General features: G+C 38.1%; 1 protein-coding gene across 21 annotated transcripts in view; it reads right to left on the bottom strand.

Moving 5' to 3' along the window:
• The window catches only part of LOC118971592 (uncharacterized), a 411,068-nt gene that overhangs the window by 291,626 nt on the left and 101,497 nt on the right, over nucleotides 1-17,945 (bottom strand). For 20 of the 21 annotated variants that reach the window (XR_012122776.1, XR_012122777.1, XR_012122771.1 and 17 more), the window contains exon 3: nucleotides 16-77. The gene's annotated coding sequence lies outside the window, so the exon portion shown is untranslated. Of the gene's footprint in view, nucleotides 1-15; nucleotides 78-333; nucleotides 11,166-17,945 lie in introns of those variants that run through there. The other variant, XR_012122790.1, reaches the window with a different exon arrangement.

The following is a 17,945-nucleotide window of genomic DNA, read 5'->3' as shown; positions in this document are numbered from 1 at the left end:
AGGAGAAACACTGACCTGTTTTCAGTTTCCTTCCTCTGTTTTCCTTTCCCTTTGCCACAGGATCTCACATTTAAAACCTTAAAGAAAAAAGAAACCTTAAGAAATCCTAAAGTAATTTAAAACCTTACATAGTGATTATAAAACTTTAAATAAGCTGCCTATGAAATAGCTTTGCCCATGGCAAAGCCTATTTGCTTGTAAGGTGTCATATGTACATATACTTACTGAAAGAACCGGAAAATGAGGTCTTGGCTAATATGGCGCAATACCAGTGGTTTTTTGGTTTCAACCATGTAAACATTAATATTCACTCTCTCAGACACAAATACTCACAGAACTATCAATTTGGGACTGAGGACACAGGGTCTAGAGGAGTGCATCCAACTTCACTCCATCCATGATGTCAACTCGCCTGCAGCAAAATCTTCAGGGTTGCTTCCATGGCACATTTGGCTTCACTATTCCTACGTATTACTATTTAGAGCCATGCGTCTCTACAGCTGGGCAAGTGGCAGGAGCAATTGTAAGAGGGTGAGCACGAATTCCCTTGTTTGTTTTTCCTCTCTGAGGAGGGCAGGAAGCAGGGTGTGGAAGGTAAAAAATAGCATGCATAATGGAGAACACTACAATGGATGTCTTCCTGTGACACTCTTGCTCCAAATATTTGGCAGGGAATTTTACCATTTAAGGCATGATTCAGCAACCCCCTCCCTGCAGCCTCTGTCTTCCACAGAAGCCAACCCTCCCCCAAGTTAAAATCAGCCATGGTGCGGGCTTCTTTATCAACAGTATTGATAGCTCCAAAATGCGTACTCTCACAGTTATAGACTTGAAGTTAATAATCTCAGCTCATTAAACACTATTTATTTATATTTAGTTACTTAGGTATAAATTAAACTATGCTGGTCTAAAGAAAGCAATGGTAATAATTTGTAATAATAGCTAACTATTGAGCAGTTATTATGTGCTAGATACTGTGTATTATCTTCTCTGATCTTTACAAAAATCTATGAATTATATATTATTATTCCCATTTTACAGATAAAAAGCTGAGACTTGGAAGAATTAAGTAACTTGCCCAAGTTCCATAGCTAGTCAAAAGCAGAACTGAAACTTTCATTCAGACAGACAGTTAAAATTTTAAACTCTCATTCTTAACCACCATTTTAGTAGGCTAGGTTTAATAATGTGTTTTAGTAGAAAATGCAGCAATATTTGGAAAAAATAACTTTAAAAGCACTTTGTGATTTTTTTTAAGCTTTAGATTTTGAAATAATTTTAGATTTATTTTGTAGTGGCAAACATAGTATAGAGAAACACTCTTCCTCCACTTCCCTTAATGTTAATATAATCACGGTCCATTTATTGAAACAAGAAATCAACATTGGTTCAACACTATTAACTAAATTACAGACTTCATTCAGAGTTCCCAGTTTTTCACTGATATCTCTTCCCCATTCATAGATCTAAACCATTTAGTTGTTAGTCTCCTCCAATCTGAAATAGTTTCTCAGACTTCCCCTATTTTTCAGTAACTGCTCAGGCATTTTGTAGAATGACCCCTAATTTGGGTTTTTCTAAGGATTAAACCAAGGTTAGGAATTTCTGGGGAAAGATGACACAGAGGTTAAGTGCCCTTTCATCACTCCATTATCAGTACGTGACATCAACATGACTTATCACTGGTGATGTGAACTTTGATCACTTAGTAAGGTAGTGTCTGGAAGGTTTCTCCACTGAAGAATGAAGTTACCGTTTCCCCCCTGTGCGTACTCTACTTGTCAGAATCAAGTCACCAAGTCCAATCCGCACTCAAGGAGTAAGAACTAACATTCTGTCTTCTGGAGAAAGAAGTATCAAAGAATTTGTGGACGTAGCTTAAAACCACTATGGCAATTCGCATTTGGGGAGTTTCTTTGAAACTGTATGAATATTCAGTTTCTCCTTAAAGTTTTCCCCATTAATTTTAACAACCATCAATGCACTTTGCCTGCAGTAATTATTATTTGGTTTTGTAGTAGTGATTTCCCTCATTGCATCCACCTTCATAGTTCAGAATTCCTCTGTAAGGGAGATTTTTCCATTCTTCCTCATTTATTTATTTGTTTATTTATTCAATCATTCAGCTCAAGATACATAAATTCAGTAAATATAAAATCAGTATGTGTAAACTACATATGATAGACTCATATTTATTTATTCGTTTAAACATTTTATCTAGAAATAACTTAAGATCTATAGAAAGTTGCAGAGTTCCCATCGATCCCTCACCCAGTTTGTTTCCCTTAATGCTCTCAGCTTACATTACTGTGATGTATTTGCAAAACTAAGAAACTGACATTGGTGCATCAGTGTTAACTCTAAATTTCAAGCTCTACTTGAATTTCACTAGTTTGCCTATTAATGTCTCTTGCTGCTCTAGAAGTCAATTCCGTATTGCATTTCACTGTCATTTCTCCTTAGTCTTCTCTGGTCTATGATTTTGTTGATGAAGTAGTGATAAGTGACAGTTAAGGTCCATACAACAAAGGCACAGGATTTAGAACTATAAATGGTTCCTTTCTTCCCCATCATATTCAGGAAGGTTAGGTCAGGCTCCTATAACACAGTTTGGTTCATTTGACACAATCTGCATTTCATCCTGGGATCTCTTCAATATCCTGGTTGATTTTTTAAAATTTGTGTACCCTGACGTTTACTCTTTGTGGCATACATGCCTATAGGTTTTAGAAAAAGCATAGAGTAATGTATCTACCAACACAGTAGCATACAGACCAGTTTCATCACCCCCAAAATTCCCTTGCGCAGCTCATTTGAAGTCAAGCCCTCTTACTTTCTCTAATCCTTGGCAACAAATGATCTGTTTTCTATTTCTATCATTTTTTCTTTTCTAGAATGTCATGTAAGTGGAATCATACAATATGTAATCTTTGGGGCTGTAAAGGAGTGCAGAGAGCATCAAGAGTCAGGAAAAAGAACTAATAAAACTTAGCTAAACCTTAACAGCAGACCATTCCGGAATAGTAAGAGATTCAATGTCTAAACTTAGAGAGAGGCCAGATCAAAGGAAGAGAGAGTGAGAGGCCAGCCAAGGGCTATTTGAATTCTGGTTTACTAAATCCCCATGGTTTACAACCCTGATATCCACCCTGGCAGGGCCCTTGCTTATTTTTATACTGCTTCTCACTTTAGGTCCCTGTATCTTAAACCGGCTAATAGCCTTTGTTAGGGAAAGAGTGAGTGCTGTTCAGGTGCTAATGCTGAGACCGCAGTATCATTCACTCACACAGCAGGAAGAAACAAACATTCCATGATTGGAATGGTCAAAGGAAAGTGGGGAAATGTAGAATCTAAGCATTAGTAAGATTAGTAAATTAGCATAAGCATAGCCATCTTAGAAACCTAGAAACCATTTTCTGAGGGTGTGACTCAGGAAGAAGAAAAAAACAAAAAAACAAAAAAACCTGGGCCTGGGTAAGGCCTTGAAAAACAGGTTAATCATGAGCACCAGGTGGTGGGCAGCTGTGACCCTTGGTCAGCTAACCTTGGTCAGTTAACCTTACATACCAAGCTTATCGTGCAGAACCTCCCTAACCATTGAGGAGTAGTCTTATCCTGCCCTTGCTTAACCCCAGGATGTATGTCTTGCAAGAATAATGTACAGTTGTGGAAAATTACTATGAGTTAAGTGCTTTGAAAATGCTATATAAACCCTTGGCTCTGAGTGCTCGGGGTCCTTGTTGAGACCCGCTGCGTCAGGCTGACACTTGGACCCCAGCTAGCTGGCTGAATAAAGACTTTGCTTGAATTTACATCTCTATGCCTGTGTAGTTTGTTCTCTGGAGAAGCCTCGGAAGCCCAGACCCTAACAGGGGTATGGCCTTTTTCACTTAGAAAAATGCATTTAAGATTTTTTCCATGTTATTGCTTAAATTATCACAAAGCAAACATTTTAATTTCGATAAAGTTTAGTTTATTAATTGTTTTCTTTCTTGGATTACATTGTTGGCATCATACATAGAACTTATCCCCAAATCAAAGAACTTATAGGTATTTTCCTTATGTTACCTTTTAGAGTGTTATAGTTTCATCCCTTCCATTTAGATTTATGATCCATTTTGAGTTAATTTTTGTGCATTGTGTGATGTAAAGGTCAAAGTTTACTTTTTGCATAAGGAGAACCAATTGTTCTAGAACTACTTATTAAAAAGACTGTGGTTTCCTTATTGTATTGCCTCGACATCTTTTCTTGAAAATCAATTGGCCATGTAGAGGTGGGTATATTTCTGAGTTCCCTTATCTGTTCTATTGATTTGTAGGTCTACTTATTCAATATTCCATTGTCTTCGTTATGGTAGCTTTATTGTTATAGCTTTATAGTCATATAATTCTTAAAATCAGGAAGTATAAGTATTCTAACTTTGTTCTTTTTAAAAACTGTCTTGGCTATTACAGGTCTTTGGCATTTACGTGCAAATTTTAGAATCAGCTCTTCAATTTCTACAAAAGAGTTTGACAAGATTTTGGTTGAGATCACACTGAATTTTTGGATAATGAGCTACATTGATTACATTCAATTACACTGAATTTTTGGAATCAATTTTTGGATAATTAGTATCTTAAAAATATTGAGTCTTCTGATCCATGAACATAATATATCTGTTCTCTTGTTTAAGTCTATTTAATTTCTCTGAGAATAAAGTGTTTCTTGAAGATGAAATAGTAATAAGTGACAGTTAAGGTCCACACAACAAAGGCACAGGATTTAGAACTATCTAAGGCATTTTCATGGGGTGACAAATAGCTTCGTTATTTATTTCCAAATCCTCTCAGGGAAATGAAATTTAGTTATTGCTCTCATAATGATAACCCAAAGTCATTAAGAGAGTTTGAAAGACTCTTTAGTGTGTTGTTTAATAAGGCAACACAGCACATACATTTTTAGAAGTCTTTTAATAATGATAAAAATAAAATAATGCACAGTGCTTAAAAGAGTACATGTCAGTCAAATAAAAAATTTACTACAATGACACACTTGATTTCCAATTATGCAAAAAGATTGAGGTACCTCTACAAATGTCATCTGATCTAGATAGTTTCAGAAGTAAGATAGTGAGCCAGGTTTTTCCTTCTGCCTGGGGAACTCCCTGAGAAGGAGAGTAAGAGTTTTTCTTTTACTATATTCAGGGCTTTGCAGGGTGTTCTTTGATCTTGTTTGTGACTTCAGAAAGGGACTGACAATGTGCAGGTGCCTCTAAGAACTTCCCACAAGAAACGCAATCTGTTTTCTCTCAGCTTAAAAAAAAAGGAAGCCCTGGGTTTCTTGTAGATGTACTCTGGTTTCATAAAGCAGAGATGAAACTTGTCAGATTTATTTTTCTTACAAGAGGAGGTTAATCTCCTTGGACTTTATACCTTTGGTAATTGGGAGACCCAACCAAGATAGACAAGAGAGTTTAAAAGAGAACAGTTGAGGATCTTTATTCATTTTGGACAATTGTTTCATGAGCCACACTTTTCTATGATTCTATGCTGAATGCCCAATTAGGATATTAGAGCCTAGTTATACATTTGAAATATTCCACTCAATCAAGGCTGAAAGAAATAGGCATAGCCTCCAGAGTTATTTCATATTAAATGCTATAGCCTTAGCTCCAGAAGAACACATGAGAAGAATCAGTGAAAAATGTTTTCTGTTGTTAAAAATTCCTGTTAGCCAAAATATTCTTATTTTTTTCTGGAAGTCTGTATTGGTGATAATATTATCACTGAGAAGGTTGAATATGGGAAAAGGAGGAAACAAAAGCTAAGCCTGTGGAGAATGCAAACTACCATTTAGCATTAATAAACGTTTTATTGAAAAACATTATCTGGAATCCTGGAAGTCATTAGTCTCCTAATCACTTCTCTATTCTGTGGTAGCAAAGAAATAATATCTCCTCAGAAGATTTTTTTTTTTTTGGCCATGGTGAGTTTGGTCTATGCATGTTTCTTACTTCATTTTGAGCAGAAAAAAGAGGGGAAAACACATGAAAAATGTAAGTTCATCAATGTTGTCAACATTAACAAAATATAACATTTTTCAATAGTCTACTTCAACTCAATTCAATCTTTATATCATTAGTATATTTTACTTAATGTTGGCTGAGGGAGCAATTTAATGCATTTGGCATTATGTGAGGTGGGGGTTTCCAAAATCTAGAATACCTAAGACCAACTGTAGACCTTAAAATGGCTTTGTCATTTGAATACTGGGTGGGGTAGGGAGGATAAATGCAGCATACCAGATAGGTGTTCTTTGAACAGTTGTTCTAATATGATACAAACATAAAAGTTTCCATGGTTGTTGTGGCTTCTTTGTTATAGGTATGTCTCTACCCCCACCAGTCATTCCTTTGTTCCATGATTGTTGCATGCATGACTAGTCTCTCTGCTTTCCTCTCTTTTCTTTGTGGAAACAGGTTTATCTTTCTAAAACACATCTTCCATCATGTCATTGACCTGCTTTAAAACATGTGATAAGTCTTTATTCTTAGAAGAGAAAATGAAAACTGCCTCACATGGCCATAGGGGGAAAAACACTACATGTGAAGTCAGGGTTCTACTTCTACCCTTTGGTACTCATATTCTGACTAGTCTCTGAAGCTCCCCAGCTACAAGGACATTCTTAGGCTGGAGCTCAGTGTGAAACAATGATGTTCTATGACACCAGCTTTGAAGAAACAAATTATCTGTGATTTCCATTTATAAAGATTAGCTTGCTTAATGCCAGGGTCATTTATTTATTCTTAAGACTTAGCTTCTTTTTCTATACTTATTAATTCATTTAACAAACATATATTGAGTACCTACTATACGGAAGTCACTGGGAGGTGTTACAAAGATAAATAACATACTTCACTCAAAGAACTTAACAGATTAATGGGGGAGACAAAATAGTTGTAATTCTCAAGAGAGATGTGACCAAGAAACATTGACAACCCAAAGGGGAACAAGATGACCAACCTGCCTTCAGAACCAATGAGGAAGATTTAAGCTGGGTCTCTAGTATAAACTGGAGAACAGCAGACTAGCTCTGCAGAAAATAAGCATTACAGGCAGAGAAAACCAAATGGCTGACAGCATTTAGGAACTTCTAAGTAGCTCACTGTGGCTGGGATGCATTGCTGACAGAGTGATGAGAGATGAGGCTGTTCAACTAAGCAAGGATCAACTTATAGTAAGTCTTGTGAACCATTGTAAGAAGTTTGGATTTTATCATGTAGAATACAGAGTAGTTTAAGCAAGAAATTGGCATGATCTGATTTTCCTTCTAGAATATGATTCTAGCAATTATTTGTTCCATTTGATCTTTAAAAGTCTTCCAGCTAGACCATACTACTACCAAACCACATGGCATCTGTGCTCTACCTTGCAACTCATCCATCCACGCCCACCACACACTCCAAAACTCCTCCATCAGATTTCTGGGATTCATTGCCTCATCTGGTTCCATGTTCCACCCTCTGGCCTTACCATTCATTTCTGTCTTACAATAATGGTATGTTTTAGACCTTTTACACTTCTGGACATAACATTTACATTTACCCGTTAGCCTGATGCAATGCAATTTTAGAGTAAGAATCTCTTCCTTACACCACACCACCCAACTTCATCTTGGCCTTGTGAACCTAACTCCTCCATGGGATTTGCCTAGCTAGAATAGGGACCAAGCAAAAACAGTAAGAAGGCTAATACTAAAGCAGGTTAGAAAGGAGATAGTAGGACAGTTGTGGAACTACAGCAATGACCACGTGTGAGATAAACTAAGAGAAGGAAGATATGAAAGTGAGTGAAAAAAGTCAAATAAGGATTCAAGATGGTGGCGTGAGAGGTGAGAGAGAGAACTCCTCTCAAAACCACATATAGTATGAAAATATAGTTAATACAACTAACCCTAAAACAGTAACAGGAAAGAAGGCTGCACCAAACTGCATACAGACCTCACAAACAGAACAGACCTCACAAACCAGGACAACATACCAAAGCCTTGATCCAGCGGGACTCAAGCCCTTCCCTGACCCCAGCTCACAGGTGGGAGGAAGAGAAATGGAGCAGGGAGGGGGTGGAAGCCTAGAACTGCTGAACACCCAGGCCTGGAGGTCTGCTTTGAAACACAAACCTACAGTATGTGGTGTTCTGGAGGTTGGTGAGGTTGGGGAGCTGGAACAGGCAGAGTGCTTGAGAGAGGCCATTTATGGAGGATGGGGATCCACATCTGGCCACTCTGGGACAAAAGAAAGGCAGGCCATCTGAGAGGCATCCTGGCAGTGAGAGGACTGCTGAAAGGGTGGGGTTTGCACAGAGTTTGCTATGTGGGAGAAGGGATAGGTGGACAAGGTTGTCTGTGCGCGCTCTGCCTGGCAGGTAGGGAACTTTCAGGAGCTTCAGGTGCTCCATCCTCCTGGCTGGCTATTCAGCTCTGAGGTCCCCCATTGTGACACACAGCCTGCTGCACCTTCCTCCTGGCCTGCCAGCACCTGCTTGCAAACTGGCAGTCACTGCACTGGTGTCAGGCCGGCCAGGGGGAGGCCCCACCTTTAATAGCTAGAGACGCCAAGCACAGAGGCTTACACCTGTGTGCTCGGCCCACTGGCTCTGATACTGGAGAGACACTGCAGCCAGGAATCAGGAAACAGCTCTTTCCTCCCCTCAGGCACCAGAGGCACTCCCTTACGACCCCAAACCTCACTATACAGGCTGAGCAGCTCCAGACACTAGAGCTTTTGGGCACTAGAGGGCACCACATAGAATTATGAAATGTCAAAGGAACCTGGTTCAGACCAAAATCTCACAAACCCTGGAAAAAGGGCAAAATGAATCTGAACTCACCAATCTTTCTGAAAGAGAGCTCAAAATAAAAATCATAAACATGCTCATGGAGGTACAGAAAAATATTCAAGAACTCAGGGATGAATTTAAGATGGAGATTCAATCATTAAGAAATTCCATATCTTAAATGAAACATACAATGGAGGGATTTAAAAGCAGATTAGATGTAGTAGAAAAGACTATAAATGGAACAGAAATTGGAGAAGAGGAATACAAAGAAGCTGAGGCACAGAGAGAAAAAAAGGATCTCTAAGAATGAAAGAATATTGAGAGAACTGTGTGACCAATCCAAACAGAATAACATTTGCATTATAGGGGTACCAAAAGAAGAAGAGAGAGAAAAAGGGACAGAAAGTGTCACTGAGGAGGTAATTGCTTTAAACTTCCCCAATCTTGGCAAAGAGATAGTTACTCAGGCAATGGAAGTCCACAGATCTCCCAACACAAGGGACCCAAGGAAGATGACATCAAGACATCTGATAATAAAAATGGCAAAGATCAAGGATAAGGACAGATTTTTAAAAGTGGGTAGAGAGAGAAAAAAGATCACATACAAAGAAAAACCCATCAGGCTATCATCAGATTTCTCAACAGAAACCTTACAGGCCAGAAAGAAGGGGCATGATATATTTAATGCAATGAAGCAGAAGGGCCTTGAACCAAGAATACTCTACCCATCAAGGTTATCATTTAAATTTGAAGGAGGGATTAAACAATTTTCAGATAAGCAAAAGCTGAGAGAATTTACCTCCCAAAGCAAGCTCTACAGTGCATTTTGGAGGGACTGCTATTGGTGGAAGTATTCCTAAGGCTAAATAGGTGTCACCAGGGGAAATAAAACTATAGCAAGTAGAACAATTAATTAATTAAGCAGATGCAAAATCAAATCAACTACCCCCAAAGTCAATCAAGGAGCAGACAAAGAGTACAGACATAAAAAGAAAGGAGGAGGAAGAAAAGGAGGGAAAAAAAAAAGGTTGTGTTTGTAATAGCATGCTAAGTGAGTTAAGTTAGACTTTTAGATAGTAAGGGAATTACCCTTGAGCCTTTGGTACCCACAAATGTAAAGCCTGCAATGGTAATAAGCACACACCTATCGATAATCACCCTAAATGTAAATTGTCTGAATGCACCAATCAAAAGACATAGAGTCACTGAATGTATAAAAAAACAAGACCCATCTATATGCTGCCTACAAGAGACTCACTTCAAACTCAAAGACATACACAGACTGAAAGTGAAGGGATGGAAAAAGGTATTTCATGCAACTAATAAAATAATAGAAAGAATCAATGAAAGCAGAAGCTGGTTCTTTGAGAAAATAAACAAAACAAAACAGATAAACTCCCAGCCAGACTTATCAAGAAAAAAGCAGGAGATGCAGTACTTATATCAGACAAATTGGACTTCAAAACAAAGATAGTAACAAGAGACAAAGAAGGACATTACATAATGATAAAGGGGTCAGTCCAAAAAGAGGATATAAATATTATAAATATGCACCCAACACAGGAGCACCTACATATGTGAAACAAATACTAACAGAATTAAAGGGGGGAATAGAATGCAATGCATTCATTTTAGGAGACTTCAACACACCACTCACTCCAAAGGACAGATCCACCAGACAGAAAATAAGTAAAGAGACAGAGGCACTGAACAACGTATTAGAACAGATGGACCTAATGGACATCTACAGAACACTTCACCCAAAGGCAACAGGACACACATTCTTCCCAAGTGCACATGGAACATTTTCCAGAATAGACCACATACTAGGCCACCAAAAGAGCCTCAGTAAATGAAAAAATATTGAAATTGTACCAACCAGCTTCTCAGATCACAAAGGTATGAAACTAGAAATAAATTACACAAAGAAAATGAAAAATCCAACACATGAAGACTTAATAACATGCCCCTAAATAATCAATGGATCAGTGACCAAATAAAAACAGAGATCAAGCAATATAGGGAGACAAATGACAACAATAATTCAACACCACAAAATCTGTGGGATGCAGCGAAGGCCATGCTAAGAGGGAAGGATATTGTAATACATGCCTACCTCAGGAAAGAAGAACAATCCCAAATGAACAGTCTAAACTCACAACTAATGAAACTAGAATAGGAAGAAAAAAGGAGCCCAAAGTCAGTAGAAGGAGGGACGTAATAAAGATTAGAGCAGAAATAAATAAAATGGAGAAGAATAAAACAATAGAAAGAATCAATGAAAGCAGAAGCTGGTTCTTTGAGAAAATAAACAACACAAAACAGATAAACTCCCAGCCAGACTTATCAAGAAAAAAAGAGAGTCTACACACATAAACAGATTCAGAAATGAGAAAGGAAAAATCACTGTGGACACCACAGAAATACAAAGAATTATAAGAGAATACTATGAAAAGTTAGGCTGGATAACCTCAAGAAATGGACAACTTGCTAACAAATTGGATAACCAAGATGAAATGGACAACTTTCTAGAAAAATATAACCTTTCAAGGATGACCCAGGAAAAAGAAGAAAATCTGAATACACCAATTACCAGCAAGGAAATTGAAGTGGTAATCAAAAAACTACCTAAGAAGAAAACTCCTGGATCAGATGGTTTCACTGCTGAGTTTTATCAAACACTTAGTGAAGACCTAATACCCATCCTCCTTAAAGTTTTCTAAAAAGTAGAAGAGGTGGGAATACTTCCAAACTCATTCTATGAGGTCAGCATCACTCTAATACCAAAACCAGGAAAGAAACCACAAAAAAAGAAAATTTCAGACCAATATTTCTGATGAACATAGATGCAAAAATACTCAACAAAATGTTAGCAAGCCAAATTCAAAAATACATCCAAAAGATCATCCATCATGATCAAGTGGGATACATCTTAGGGATGCAAGGATGGTACAACATTTGAAAATCCATCAACATCATCCACCATATCAACCAAAAGAAGGAAAAAAACCCACATGATCATCTCCGTAGATGCTGAAAAAGCATTTGACAAAATTCAACATCCATTCATGATTAAAAACTCTCAACAAAATGGGTACAGAGGGCAAGTATCTCAACATAATAAGGGCCATATATGACAAGCCCACAGCAGCCAACATCATACTTAACAGTGAGAAGCTGAAAGCTTTTCCTCTAAGATGAGGAAGAAGACAAGGATGCCCACTCTCCCTGCTTTTATTCAACATAATTCCGGAGGTCCTAGCCATGGCAATCAGATAACACAAAGAAATACAAGGAATCCAGATTGGTAAGGAAGAAGTCAAACTGTCCCTGTTTGTAGATGACATGATATTGTTCATAAAAATACCTTAAAGAATCCACTCCAAAACTACTAGAACTAATATTTGAATTCAGCAAAGTTGCAGGATTTCTTAATACACAGAAATCCATTGCATTCCTATACACTACTGATGAACTAGCAGAAAGAGAAATCAGGAAAACAATTCCATTCACAATTGCATCAAAAAGAATAAAATACCTAGGAATAAGCCTAACCAAGGAAGTGAAAGACCTATACCCTGAAAACTACAAGACACTCTTAAGAGAAATTAAAGAGGATACAAATAAATGGAAATTCATCCCATGCTCTTGGGTAGGAAGAATTAATATTGTTAAAATGGCCATCCTGCCTAAAGCAATCTTCAGATTCAATGCTATCCCTATAAAAATACCAACAGCATTCTTCAACAAACTGAAACAAATAGTTCTAAAATTCATATGGAACCAAGAAAGACCCTGAAGAGCCAAAGCAGTCCTGAGCAGGAAGAATAAAGCAGGGGGGATCATACTTCCCAAGTTCAAGCTCTACTACAAAGCCACAGTATTCAAGACAATTTGGTACTGGCACAAGAACAGACTGAAAGAACAGTGGAACAAAATAGAGAGTCCAGATATCAACCCAAGCATATATGGTCAATTAATATATGATAAAGGAGCCATGGATATACAATGGGGAAATGACAGCCTCTTCAACAGCTGGTGTTGGCAAAAATGGACAGCTACATGTAAGAGAATGAAACTGGTTTACTGTCTAACTCCATACACAAAAGTTAACTCAAAATGGATCAAAGACCTGAATGTAAGTCATGAAACCATAAAACTCTTAGAAGAAAATATAGGCTAAATCTCTTGAATATAAACATGAGCAACTTCTTCATGAACACATCTCCATGGGTAAGGGAAACAAAAGCAAAAATGAACAAGTGGGACTATATCAAACTCAAATGCTTCTATACAGCAAAGCACACCATCAGTAGAACAAAAAGACATCCTACAGTATGGGAAAATATATTCATCAATGACATATCCAATAAGGGGTTGACATCCAAAATATACAAAGAGCTCACACACCTCAACAAAAAGCAAAGAACCCAATTAAAAAATGGACAGAGGATCTGAACAGATATATCTCCAAGGAATAAATTCAGATGGACAACAGGCACCTGAAAAGATGCTCCACATCGCTAATCATCAGAGAAATGCAAATTAAAACTACAGCGAGATATCACCTCACACCAGTTAGGATGGCCAACATCCAAAAGACAAACAGCAAATGTTGGCAAGGATGTAGATGCTGGTGGTAATGTAAATTAGTTCAACCTTTGTGGAAAGCAATATGGAGGTTCATCAAAAAACTAAAAGTAGAAATACCATTTGATCCAGGAATTCCACTTCTAGGAATTTACCCTAAGAATGGAGGAGCCCAGTTTGAAAAAGACATATTCATCCCTATGTTTACCGCAGCACTATTTACAATAGTCAAGAAATGGAAGCAACCATCAGCAGAAGAATGGAGAAAGAAGATGTGGTACATACACATAATGGAATATTATTCAGCCATAAGAAGAAAACAAATCCTACCATTTGCAACAACATGGATGGAGCTAGAGGGTATTATGTTCAGTGAAATAAGCCAGGCGGAGAAAGACAATTATCAAATGATTTCACTCATCTGTGGAGTATAAGAACAAAGAAAAAACTGAAGAAACAAAACAGCAGCAGACTCACAGACCCCAAGAATGGACTAACAGTTACCAAAGGGAAAGGGATTGGGGGTGGGTGGGTGGGAACTGAGGGATAAGGGGGGAAAAGGGGCATTACAATTAGCACACATGATGTGTGGGGGTGGGGGTTACATGGGGAAGGCAGTACAACACAGAGAAGACAAGTAGTGATTCTATAGTATCTTACTATGCTGATGGACAGTGACTTAATGGGGTATGTGGTGGAGACTTGATAGTGTGGGGAGTCTAGTAACCATAATGTTGCTCATGTGATTGTACATTAATGATACCAAAATTTTTTTTAAAGTTGGAAAAAAAAAAGAAGTCAAATAAGCATGGTTAAGAGGCTTAGATAACATCTGGATTCCTCACTGCGGTGACTAAGTAGTCCTATCCCCACAGATAAAGAAAAGAGGAAGCAAATTCAAGGCAGAAAAGACCAGGAGCCCAGTTGTGGATGTGCTGTGTCTGCAGTGCCTAATAGATATTTCAATGGGAGTACTCATGGGCAGCAAGACATGTAGGGTTGTAGCTCTGGAAAATCTGCACTGCATATACTGTGATCTGGACACAGTGCAAAAGAGAGGCAGAAATGAGATCACCTAGAGAGATGCTTAGAGTGAGGAGACGAGGAAAGATGAAGTATCATGGAACACAAACAGATAACAACCTAAAAAGATATTACACAGTGAAGGAGAACAAGTAGGAATAGTCAGAGAGATAGAAACAAGACTGAGAAAGAGTCCCTCAGCTGTTCTCTTGACAATTGGATTTGACATTTAGAAGAGTTTTGGTGACATCGGAGAGAAGAGTTCCAGTGATGTAATAGGGAAACATTATTTATATTGAAAGAAACAGAAGCTGAGGAAAACATGGATGACTTTTCAAGAAGCTTGATTATTAATGAAAGGAATGAAATGATGCCATAGTTGGTCTTAGGGGATTTGTGTGTAACGGGTAGGGGGTTGTTGGATATTATTTTTAAAAACGGAGAAGACTTGAATGTGTTTCTTTATTTCAAGAGAAGGAGCCAGTGGAATGAGACCGAGGGAGGCAGTTGCTAGACCAAGACCCCAGAGGGGTCAGGAAAAGACTGTATATGGATGGAAACATCACACTCTGTGAAACAGAGTGGATATAGACAAAAATGACTGCAGATAGTAACTCTGGAGATGTAGAGGTGAGAAACTGGGCAAGTTAATATCTGCTCATTCTGGTATTACCTTCGATATAGGAGACCTGTTCAGCTCTGGAAAATGAGAATAAAGGTTTTAAGTGTTGTGAGGGATTGGCATTGTCACTAATGGAATTGCAGGAAGAGTTTACTAACAGTGAGAGACAGTGGCACCAATCTGTCATTATTGTGATTCTTCTCCAGCACCTGAAGAGTAAAAGTACAGAAAGTGGAAGCCATGTAGGACTTGATTATGTAGGACTGATCTAAGCTGAAAGTTAGTAGAGCAGGTATAGGGGAAGAATGTTTGTTTAGGAATTAAGTTGTTTGAAAGTAAAGGCTTTAAGCAGTGTGCCATAAGATCCAGATTAGAAAGCAAAAGAAGTGAGGCTAGGGGTGGATGATGGAGTAGATAAAAAGGAGGAGCTGAAAAATTTGAGGTCTTTTTGGATGAAAAAGTAATTACCACTGAGAGAAGAGATTTGAGAGGATCATGAGGATGTTAATCAAGGTTGGGGCTGAGGATTTTACTATTTCAGAGATGGAACAATTCCCAATAATGACAAAGTTCAGAATGTAATTTTAGGCGTCATTTGCCAAAGCATCCTTAGATCATGGTTGTTGAGCGGATAATGTCAAGGACTTTTGAGGCTATATAGTATTGGGTATTTTATCCCCTAAACACTGAAATCACTCAAAGTAATGACCTGGCTGTTAAGATGCAACTCCTCAATGTGGGTAAGTGACTATGAAAATGGTAGATGACATTGCCTAGGACAGGTAGAGGATGGTGTAACAAAATGGCATGAATTCTGAGTGAAGAAGGAATTTTAACAAGAGTAGAAGGATGATGCTCTGGAACAGTTACTCTCAAACTCTTGCTGTGTATAAGAACCACCTAGAGTGTTTGTTAAAGCACAAAGTGCTGGGCGCTACTGCTAGAGTTTCTGTTTCGGTAGGTGCGTGGTGGGGCCCAGAAGTTTGGATTTCTAACAAGTTCTCCAGTTTGGGGACCACTTTTCTAGAACCACCACTCTGAAGCATCTATAACAAAAACTGGATAGTCCTGAACTTTTTAGGTATGGAAGCATAGGCAGCCTCCATAATACAGGATGGGGGAGAGGGGAGTAGAGGTATCAGAGGACAATCACATTTCTAGTTCCAATGAAAGGAAGAAATCACAAAAAGTAATTGAGAAGGCACTGCAGTTCAGTGCTATTTCAGGCTGTGCACTGCAGAATCCATATTCTAAAGATGTGGTGGTGGAAATAGTTAAGACTCTACATTGCTGTATTTACTTCTCTTTTGAAGTAGGCTACAGTAGGAGATTTGGGTTAATTGTAATAAATCAAAAAAACTTTTTATTCATGTACTGTGTCTCAAGCTCCAGCCTATGCATTGCAACAAAACATGGATTCCACCAGTAGGTTACACTGATGCCAGTAAATGCTAGAAGATCAAATTGAGCATCAAAGCACAAAAACAATGCCTTGAGGCATCTTTTCCATAATAGCAGTTTCTGGCACTCCCACTGAATTCTTAATTTTAAAACACAGCCACATAGCTAGGTCATGGGAAGCAAAAACATATGCCCAAGTAACCGAAGTTCCTCGCAAACAGGATCACTGTTGTTTTATTCACCTGGATGCTGAGAGCCTTCCACCTAAAACTGCCATCCCAAGGTGGTTTCTCATAATAAATTGGTAAGCAGCATGTTTATTCTGGAGTTAACATCTTCAATCTGATTTTCAAGGCCATTCTATCAACCTAATAGAAAATGCTTTATGAGGAATGTGTCCTATATACCTAAGTTTTACCACATATTTAGCTATAAATGTTTAAGTGGAGAGGAAGTAATAGACTAAAGGCATACTCAAGCCTCATGCAAGTAGTTCTGGCAAATATGCCCATCTATGGAAATATACAAGCTGATGAGTTCTTAATTAGAAAACAAAGTAATTGAAGAGGGAAGGAATTCTATTCTTGTGGCTTGGAGTTTCCTGAGGATGTGATAAAATAATTTGGAGTAAGGTGAGGAAGGGGTAGGTTGAGGCTCTAGGGAAAATACACAGGTCATGTAAAGAATAAAGTAGATACTGAAAGGCTTCAATTTGAGGAATAGCTGAGGACATCTACATTATGAAGCCCTGTGTTAGCGAAGGCTGAGATGCAAAGGGTGCTCAATAAACCTGAAACTGTGTCAGCCACCGGTAAACTTTGTTATTCTTGAAATGGCAAATGGACCTTAAAGCCTTTGTCTTCCCATGGTGAGAGCAGGTGCTCTGAAATACGGGGAGTGTTCCAAAGTTTTCTGCCTTTGTGGTTGGTCAGATCACAATCCCTTTTCTTGAACAACGGGTTAAGTGGAAGATGGAAACTCCTGGGGGATTTTTCTCCTGATTCAACAATGTTCAAGGGTGTTGGCCTTTGGTGATATAGTCCCATGTGTAATATCAAGATTTGTTTGATAGAGATGGCCACTTGTTTGGAGAGTACCGGGAAGTTAGATATTAACCAACTTATATGAAATGTAGGTCCTTTAAAAATGTAAAAATACTGGTGACTACTAGTAGCTTTTCAGTGATGCCTTTGAAGTATAGTAATAGAAAACACCAGGCTTTGTTACTTACAACATTATTAATAATCTTTTCCTTATAAAGCTCATTAGAACAGATCTTTCAAATTTTGGTGAGCCCTACAGAGGGAGATAGATTTAAATGTCTTTTATACAGGCTATTTTTCTTCAGACTACTTCAAAGTTTCTTTTTGAATAAAACATTATTTTCCAATGAATCCACAAGAATTCATGTTATGGTGGAAATGTTACCTGGTAGGTAGATAGTACTTGGTTTTAGAACTTAAGAAAATTATAGTGGCAACTGGCTTAA

This window comes from Manis javanica, chromosome 11 (assembly GCF_040802235.1).
Source record: "Manis javanica isolate MJ-LG chromosome 11, MJ_LKY, whole genome shotgun sequence".
Taxonomy (NCBI): domain Eukaryota; kingdom Metazoa; phylum Chordata; class Mammalia; order Pholidota; family Manidae; genus Manis; species Manis javanica.
This window is presented reverse-complemented; position numbering and strand designations above follow the sequence as displayed.